This window comes from Micropterus dolomieu, linkage group LG20 (assembly GCF_021292245.1).
Source record: "Micropterus dolomieu isolate WLL.071019.BEF.003 ecotype Adirondacks linkage group LG20, ASM2129224v1, whole genome shotgun sequence".
Classification (NCBI taxonomy): Eukaryota; Metazoa; Chordata; class Actinopteri; order Centrarchiformes; family Centrarchidae; genus Micropterus; species Micropterus dolomieu.
Window position 1 is genome coordinate 35,042,928 of NC_060169.1, and position 9,004 is coordinate 35,051,931.

General features: G+C 39.9%; 1 protein-coding gene and 1 long non-coding RNA gene across 8 annotated transcripts in view; one reads left to right on the forward strand and one right to left on the reverse strand.

Moving 5' to 3' along the window:
• znf536 (zinc finger protein 536) overlaps positions 1-9,004 on the reverse strand; it is a 223,041-nt gene that overhangs the window by 20,927 nt on the left and 193,110 nt on the right. The gene's annotated exons all lie outside the window — the stretch shown is intronic.
• Positions 1,150-6,211, forward strand: LOC123959480. The gene is made up of 3 exons (XR_006822308.1): positions 1,150-1,297; positions 3,564-3,691; positions 5,020-6,211. It is a non-coding gene; the product is annotated as an uncharacterized LOC123959480 (long non-coding RNA).

Genomic DNA, 9,004 nt, shown 5'->3' on the forward strand with positions numbered 1-9,004 from the left:
AAAACACCCCCCCCCCCCCCCCCCCCCCCCCCCCCCCCCCTTTTTCTACACTTTCATTCCCTCAGCAACTTCTTAGAAAATTATTTTGCAATAAAACACCGCTGAACACATTTGCATGTCATGTTCTTTTAAAGTGGCGTTATGAATCTGACAAAACCAAATTAAAACACGAGTTTATTTGAGCTGTGCTTTTGCAAGGACGGAAATGGATATCAAAATGAAAGGAAGTGCTGCCGTAACAGAGGGAAAATAAAGAGCTAATAACATGATAAAACATCCCTTAGATTAAACGCTGAGTAATAACTCTCTAGCTGTCTGCGCATGGAGTGAACAGCCTCAACATCACTGCACCCAACATTTAGTTTACTGTATGTCTCACGTGGGCTTCTGCTTTTAGTGCTCCGTGTTACCCGCTGTAGATGATACCAGTGATACTAAAGGATAATTACAAATAACCTATTGTAAAATTCTAATGATACTGGTTGAAGCGCTGATTGGAAAACAGAAACATATAAGATCCAATGTGAATCCTAAAGCACACTTATAGTATCCTAGATCATACAAAGCACCGCTGACATAACTAGCTGTGAATGTATGCAACTATGTCCATTGAAGCCTGTCTCTCTTTTTTAATAAACTAACTGGTATTTTCTCATCGTATTTGCTGTACATCTCAGAGTATGATTCCTTACTAGTGAAGGATATGATTTCATAACCAACTTTCACCACAAGATGGCAAGCTAAGACAGTAAGTAAGACATTAAACCTATCTATGGATAGTTGAGCACACTTCTATGTACATTTCAGTCATTTCTCTACTGATGGAAAATCACTTTCAACATTTCTGTATTAAAAGTCTAAATGAGAGGCTAATTTGCCTAAACAAAAAAGTGAAAGAAGCCACCATTAAATTAAACCTAAGATTTACTATGACAACATTTGCATTTTTTTTAAAATAAAGTTTCCTTGTTTTAAGAGCTTCAGTGGATTGAAAAGTGTCTAGTCTCTCCCCAAGGGCACTTTCTGCCTTTGACTTCCCTGTAAAGAAACTTCCTGTAACGAGCTGCAGATTAAGCTCCATATTTGATTTTCACTGTTCATTAACTAAGCCACCTGGAATGTTATTATTTAAGCACGGTGCTCCTTCTCCCCAAACAACTGCCGCTGCGAAGGGGGAGAGATTGCCTGGCCAACTTTATAGATTTAGCATAACTTCCCCTCACAGTTTTAATTTCCCATTCGGGCAGGCAGCAGATGCACCTCACAGACACCGAAAACCTGCCTGGCACACATGAATGTAAGCCCGATCTATTTGTTTCCTTCAAAGATTCTGCTCTTTTTAGGGATTGATGAAGTATGCATACATGATGGCGGAATGATATTGATCAAAATATATCTCAATAAAAATGATCTAACAATTATAGCCTCGTGTTTAAGCCAAAGAACAGCAGTAAGGCACCAATCTACACTACAAGCCATTATTGCCATGACACTCTTAAATCACAACGTGAAAGAGTAAGTACGCCCTCTTGTGGTGTGTTTTGAGATAGCAGGATGGAGACACGGGTGGTTATTGGAGAGGAGAGGACCTGGGAAAGGAAAACATATGGTGTGAGGACACACAGCTCCAGGATCCATCCACTGTTAATACATGTGTCATGCTTAACAGAATGGATAAATGGGAAGGAGGAAGAACAATGGCATAACACTGCACTCTAAGCATGTGTCGGAGACCGCCTTGGGATACAGTGGACTGTGTGTGTGTGTGTGTGTGTGAATACGTGTGAGTGTGTGGTCTCAGAGGCATCACCTCACATTAATAGCAGTCTGTGAAAACATCACACAACAGGCATTCACCAAGTAGAAGCTGGCATTTTGCAGTGCAGCACCGTATGATTCTTGAGAATGGTAGTGTGGCACATTCCTTGATATTAAAGCCAACACAAATGAGAAAGAAACACCAGTGCCTCTGTTTCAGCAGCTTCACACTTTATTCTTTCTATTGTTGATAACCATTAGGGTTTCGCTAACACAGACCTCAGGTGACATATTGTGTTCAACTTTTGAGTCTGAGATGTCTGCCTCTACTCTGATACAAAGGAGTGAATAAATGCTTGTTTATGGTGCTCACAGCATTATTAAAACGGTGTTCCTGTAACTCTGGATAATCTACAGAACACACGGTCAACGGTTGATAGGGATATCTTTAGTAGAGAGTAGTTCCAAAAAGTAATTCTGAAACTCTCCCAAGAGAGTTATGTGGATTTTCAGAAGTAATCAGAACATTGTTTCTGGAAAAAGCATTTATTTTATTTTATTATTATTTTTTTTTTTTACAGATCTGATCTTTGCTTTTTCCTGTCTGTCTGGATATTTTACCTCTTCAGACTTTTAAAATGAAACAAAGGCTTTATTCTTTTGTTGCACTGGTCACAACCAGTAGGCATATGCAACTGGTTGCAAACTTGTCATGAGTAGGTATTGCTTTGTTTCTCCCACTAGACTCCTCCCACTAGAGGTAAATAAGAAAATAACTGCTTCTTAAGACAGTGAGGTGAGGCAGGTTGCACTGTCCAGAATCTGCTGAGGAAACCTAAAACTATTCAAAGTTATGTTACATTGCAGTGTATCACTCATTAAAAAAAACAAAAAACAAACAGGGATCAAAAGTAGCCTTGGTTCCAATGCACCCTCTGTCATCATCTCTATCCATATGGACATTAACAGGGCGTAAAGTCGAGCTCTGTGAAACCTCTCTGTGCCACTGAAGATGGCTGTGGCTCCTTTGTTCCCTCCCCCAGGCATCCGGGCCCTACACTAGCAGAGAGTGTTGTTCTTGGCACATCCCCATCTCATTGTACAGCCCAGTATTTATAAATATGTAAATATGAGCGGCACCAGGCATAACACGGCCCGCTTGTATACACCAAGGAGGAGCGGCAAGGAAGTGAGCGCATCCCCTGCTCCCCCCCTCCAAAATTGTATTTTTAGATGGTTTTAATGAATACAGGATGTTTATAGTCACCATTCCCTGTGATTCGCACAAAAGACTAGAAAAATCCACATCCACCCTGCCACCCCTCCTCTGCACCCCCCTCCGCAACCCCCCCTCAATCCCTCAAAGCACTACTAAAGAAGAAGAAGGGGGAAAAAAAGCAAATTTGTGGTGAAACGCAGCGGGATTGTTGTGCTCTCAGTCTGCTTTCGACTCAGATCCCTATTAGACAAACATAGTATGGTGTTAAGGTGCAACAAAGAGTGTGGAAAACTCCTGTGCAGGTGGTGGTGGAGAGTGGGCGGAGGGGCGCGCGAGAGAAGAGACAAGATGTGTAGCGAAAGGTTCCTCACGAAGCGACTTGAAGGTGGAACGCAATTTGTGTGTTATTTCTGGTTTTTAAAGTTGCAAAAATAATACAAAAGCCGAATCAGTGTGTGCGAGAAGTGAGTAAAAAAACGTACCTGTTTTGTGTTGTCTGTGGCAATGTGTGTTTTGTGTGTGATGACTCCATGTCAGCTTGTTTTTCTTTTTATAAACTCAGTTTTGTTTTGCTGCAAACTCGCAGGTCGAGTATGAGGTGACGCCAACGACAGGGTGGAAAGATTCAGAGGAAAGATTCAGAGAGATTCAGAAGAAAAACGAAAACAAGTACGACGTAGAAAAGAATGATTGCAGTTGGGGAAACATATTCAAGTGAGTGTTAGTGGCCTCTTTCTATCTTTCGCTCTCTGACTCCAAAACTATTTCTGAGGCTAAAAGATTGCCGGCTTGATAATACCTCCGCTGAGCAATTTAAGCCCAAACACTCTGATGCTACAATCTGTCTTCTCTGCCTGATAGCGCTTTTCTCCCCTCTCCTCTCCAAATTACTTTCTTTCATATCTAATTATATTTGCTAATGATCTTATAAGAGAATAATGGAATGTGCTTGATCTATTACCTTTTTTTTCAATACATAAATACAATGTGGGGGGAAATGACTATTGGAGACAGGAGGAAATGTTTTTTTTTAATGTTTTTGATGAGAGGGAAAATGAAGCTGGGAGCTGCAGGGTCATTAATGGGCGATGAACACAGAGGTCATCTCTCACATTCTCTTTGACATTTCACTCATCTGACGTGCTGAAACAATCACAACCTCATCCGCATTCCCCATTCTTCCCCTTTGCTTCGCTGTTTCTCGGTAATCTTCCAGATATCCACCTCGAGTCTCTTTGATCTTTTAATGGAAACCTCGAACTTTGTTAGATGCCAACTCATCGCCACTTGTTTATGTTCTGGTTTTGTCTTTAGTCTAAAACTTTCAAAGTTGAATCTTAATAGGAGGCTGTTATCAAGGAAATATCACAGTCTGCCATGACGTGGCACTGTCAAACCATATTATCAAGCTGCATCATGGGACGTGTAGGATCCAGGAGGAGCCTAACCCATATTACTGAGTAAAACTGAGGGCATTTTGGCCTCTGCTCTGATCGATTTTGACCAATCTTTTTCCAATTTTTCACTTGAGAGGTTTGCAATGTTACTTAGGAAGTGCAATACTAAACTGCTGGAGTAGCTTTCCAAACTTAAAATATACGCTCAAATCTAATTCTTGGTCATTAGATTGTATCCCCTCCGTCTTTTCTGTCTTGTTCATGTGGTCTTGTCTGTTGTGGAGGATGCCACATATGAGCCTCCATAAACCAGGCCAACCTTCTGTAGTAACACTTAAAAGGCCAGGCTGCAGTTTGAATTTTAAAAATAGCTGGCAGTGTCAAACCATGACTTCTTCTGAATTCAGTTTCTGTACAGGTTTTCACAAATCACACAAGAAAAACAGCTGTTCTAATTATCGTTCCCTATTCAAACGATTTCTCCAACTTACACTCACAAAATCCATTGGCCTTTTAACTGAATAGCTCTTCTCTCTTTCTGTTGCCAAACCCCTGTCCCGTCCTGTCCCTCCCTCGCTCCCTTCTTCTTAAGCCTCCATTATTGCCTCCTTTCTCTTCCCCCCAGTTATTTTTCTCTCTCCACAGGCCCAAGGACAAGCCAAGCCATGACAGGCACTCTAAACCCCCTGCATTAATGGAAGGAAATGGCATTCGATCCCTGTTTGATCTCCTAATCATTTCTGCAGAAATGATAATTAGTGCCCTTCCAATCCTCCCACAGAGGAGGAGAAAGGGGTGGGTGAGAGGGGATTGGGTAAATACATAAATAGAAAAAAATCCTCTTGCTTTTTAGACCCCAAATGACATCTTCGTCACCATGTTCATAACCAACAAGTGCTTTCCTCCATTGCAAATTTCCCATCCTTTACACACAGAGAAGGGGATATACACACTAACACACACTCAGACACACAGAGATGCAATGCCTGGCGACTGCTGTCTGTGATTCTTTTCAGCTGACATAATCCTGATTGATTCGTTCAGCAGATAAAAACTGGGTCCACTTCTGCCCTTTTACTGGGGGGGCTGGAACATAATACAGCCTTTTATTCAGCAACAATGTAACATAATGGCGTTGGAATGTGCAGGGGAAAAAAGGCCACATCTTAAATGCTTGTGACACACTGTGCTTTGAAAAAGCCTGTAGTCTAATGTAAAAGAGAGAGAGAAGGGAAGAGCAAAAAAAGAGAGAAAGAAATCATTGAACTGCCAGATTACCCATGTGCCCTGGTTCTATTACACTCAAATAAAGGCTGTTACTTTGGAGAACTTATTTTCTTTCATTCATTTTTTGTGTTTTCTGAGTATGTATTCACAACTTTGTGTGTGTCTTTCATTCTATAACTCCACGTTGCAAAAAATTCAAGAATTTGAGCTCTTGAGTTTCCTAACCATCACTACTTCCCATCCTTTTCTGAAAAGGAAGCTTTGTTCACAGGGCAGGAATAGGTGAGGTCATCCCATCTCCACAGATTGCAGCCACTATTCGCTTTTTTCTTGTCTTTCATTTCTTTTTTGGAAAGTACTTACATGAACTAACATCCTTCCTTCATTCTCTGAGATAAGGAAGTAGGCTAAAGGCCAAGCCAGTGGATATTTGCATTAGCGCCCTCAGCTGTATAGTCTGAGTCTGTCTGCTGCAAAGCACTGTACTGCAATGTAAAAGTGTTCTGTGACAAATTGGGTTTGTCTTTTCTGTAAGGGCTTGCAGGCTTTGAAAAAAACCTACCAGAGCATCATATATGGTTACAGCTACCTTTTAAATCTCACTTTACAGAGTTTCTTTAATACGATAATCTGTTATTAAATGTGTTTCAACTGTAGAGTACTTCTGTTTTTTGTGGGTTTTTTTGCTGTGGTTAGTGTTTATTTGAATAATGTCTACTTCCTTTCTTAATAGCCGTGTTTTAAAAACTACAAGAATTCATTGTTATTGTTCTATTACTTCTATTATTGTTACTACAAATAATAATAAAAATTACAATGATATCAATAATATGATAATGGTGGTGGTGATGATGAAGATGAAAAAGAAGAAGAATGTGCTGATTTATTTCATGTAATGGGAAGTTAACTGTAATTAAAATAAACAATAAAATAAACCCTTTTTCCCAAGTTGGTGAAATGATGTGATATTGTAGAGACAAATAAATAGACAATTTACCTAACAATCAATATGTATAAAAGCAAAATGATATGCTGTGTAGTATCTAATGTGGTGTATGTGGTTTCCTGTCATGACCTTCAGAGTTGAAATTCATTTTCCTTCATGAGGTCCTTGGCTATCTGAACACACACACACACACACACACAGACTGTTTCCTAAATTGGGCCTTGCAAACTTCTTGGCCGTAGCTTGGTTTTGAAGGGCAGCAGCAATGCAACTACCAAACACAAGAGAGCGGACGGCCTTCCTGCAAGTCGATTGTATTAATTGTAGGCGTTAATCTGCAAACCACGGCCCTCCCAGAAGTGTTCAGTGTTCAGTGTTAACCACACCAGCATGGTGGTGGTGACATATCTGGTTACTAATTCGGTGTGGCTTGAAGCCAGATGGGAGATAGGAAGGAGGAAGGAGTCGGTTGATTGACCAATGAAATGTGTCCCCAAAAGGAGATGGCACAGTGTGGAGGATGAATGTACAGTAGATCACAGAAGGACAAGAAAAAGAACAAGGTACCCAGCACCAAATAGGGCAATATTATATAGGGCAAAATGCATATATAGGGCAACAGTAAGTGTGTTGCTCTGCTAAGGTCTATAATACTCACTCATAAAGACACACACAGACAGGGGAAAAAGAGAAAATCTCGATCTCAAATAATGATGCCAAAATATCAGGCCTTTCATTAAATATTGATACTGGTGAGTCAGTGTCTTCCATCCCAGACGGCTCTTCCTTAAACCTCAACAATCAGTGGCTTCAGTACAAAGGTATCACACACAGACCAGGACAAAATCACAGAGAGATAAAAGACGCAGATAGGGAGATGAAAAGAAGTCAGGTCTCTAGGGAGATGAACAAGACAGGCAGGAGAGTAATAGCAACCCAACCTATCATAGTTATTATCACAGAGAACCTGTCGCTTCCCAGTATTCCCCTTGGTATCGGAGGGGGGTTCTCCCAAGCTTCCAAATGTTCAATATAAATACATGACAGCAGTTTTTTTAAAATTTAAATTTAGCATATCAAGCAAGACTGTGCAACATTTATGGAAGCTAAAATAGTTCTCGATTACCTCTTTACCCTCCGCTGTTGCACTTGTACTTCAATCATTCATTTCCATTGTATTTTATCATTTAAAGGAATATAAAATAAATAATATGAAATGTATTCAAAGGCTATATCTAAATGAGAACACACAGTGTTGCAATGTAGGCATGACATCTCCTTTAAGTTCAGAGGTGGATACTGATCCCAGTTCAGTGTGTGTGGACACTGGCACGCCTCCTTACAGCCACTAGGGGCTAGGATGGCACACTGCGAGGGAATGAATAAATGAATGAATGAATAGTTGTTACCTTGGCTGGATTACTAATCGGGTAAAGCAGGCAACTACCCCATAAGTCAAGTTCACTTCATGTGAACTGGTTGTACATAATTTGATCAATTTCAAATTTGTTAAGGACTTTGCACCCTTAACGTACAATATCAGGTAAGCAGATTCTGCATTGTTACCTAATCTGTAACCTGTATGTAGTAGAGCCATGTGTTAAAATATAAGAGTTGAATGGATTACATTTTAAAAAGTAGTTATTTAATATAAAGTACATTTAATATAAATCAACAGGTAATTTGAGTGAAATGTTCCAAACAGTTTGATGACCTATAATTATTATTATTAATTATTATTATGTGGCTGTTTATTCATCACATTATAATATCTTGTCATTTTGTCTTTACTGCATGTTTTAGTTGAGCTTCAACTCAGGTTTGTCTTTTCTCATTCCTTTTTTTCTTTTTGGCAGATACATGAATATGCAGACACTTTACAATAATTTAGCATTGCTAATAACCCATATATTTGTGTTTCGCATTTCTCTTTTTTTCCTCCTACCAAATCCCCATTCGCCCGCTTTCACACCACTACTTCAGTTTTTCCATGATGTAAAGAGAGAAATAAAAAATGTGGAGCACCTGGCTTCTTTTTAACACAGTTTCACAGGCTTTCAGTGGTCTCTGATGATTCAACAGTTGCTGCTACAAACATCTGCTGCTTGCTCTTAGCAGATCTCAATTAAGACTCACACAGCCGGGCACGCCATACCTTATTTATGCTTAAACTTATTTTTTTCTTCTCTTTTTTTCAACAAAAAACAAACAAGAGAAAGAGGCCAAAAGGTCTGACAAACCCCACTCAAAGAGGACATTACGAGGAGGAGAGACAGGAAAGACAGATGTTGAGAAGGGGTTGGAGGTGCTGGCAAGAGATTTCAAAAAAGAGGAATTCTTGCCAACACTGGCAGCACTTTTAAGAAAATATGAGCAAGCAAAAAAAAAGAAGAAGCAACAACAACAAACTAAAGCCCTCCCTCATTTGTCTCTTTCCCGTTTTTTTTTTTTTTTTTT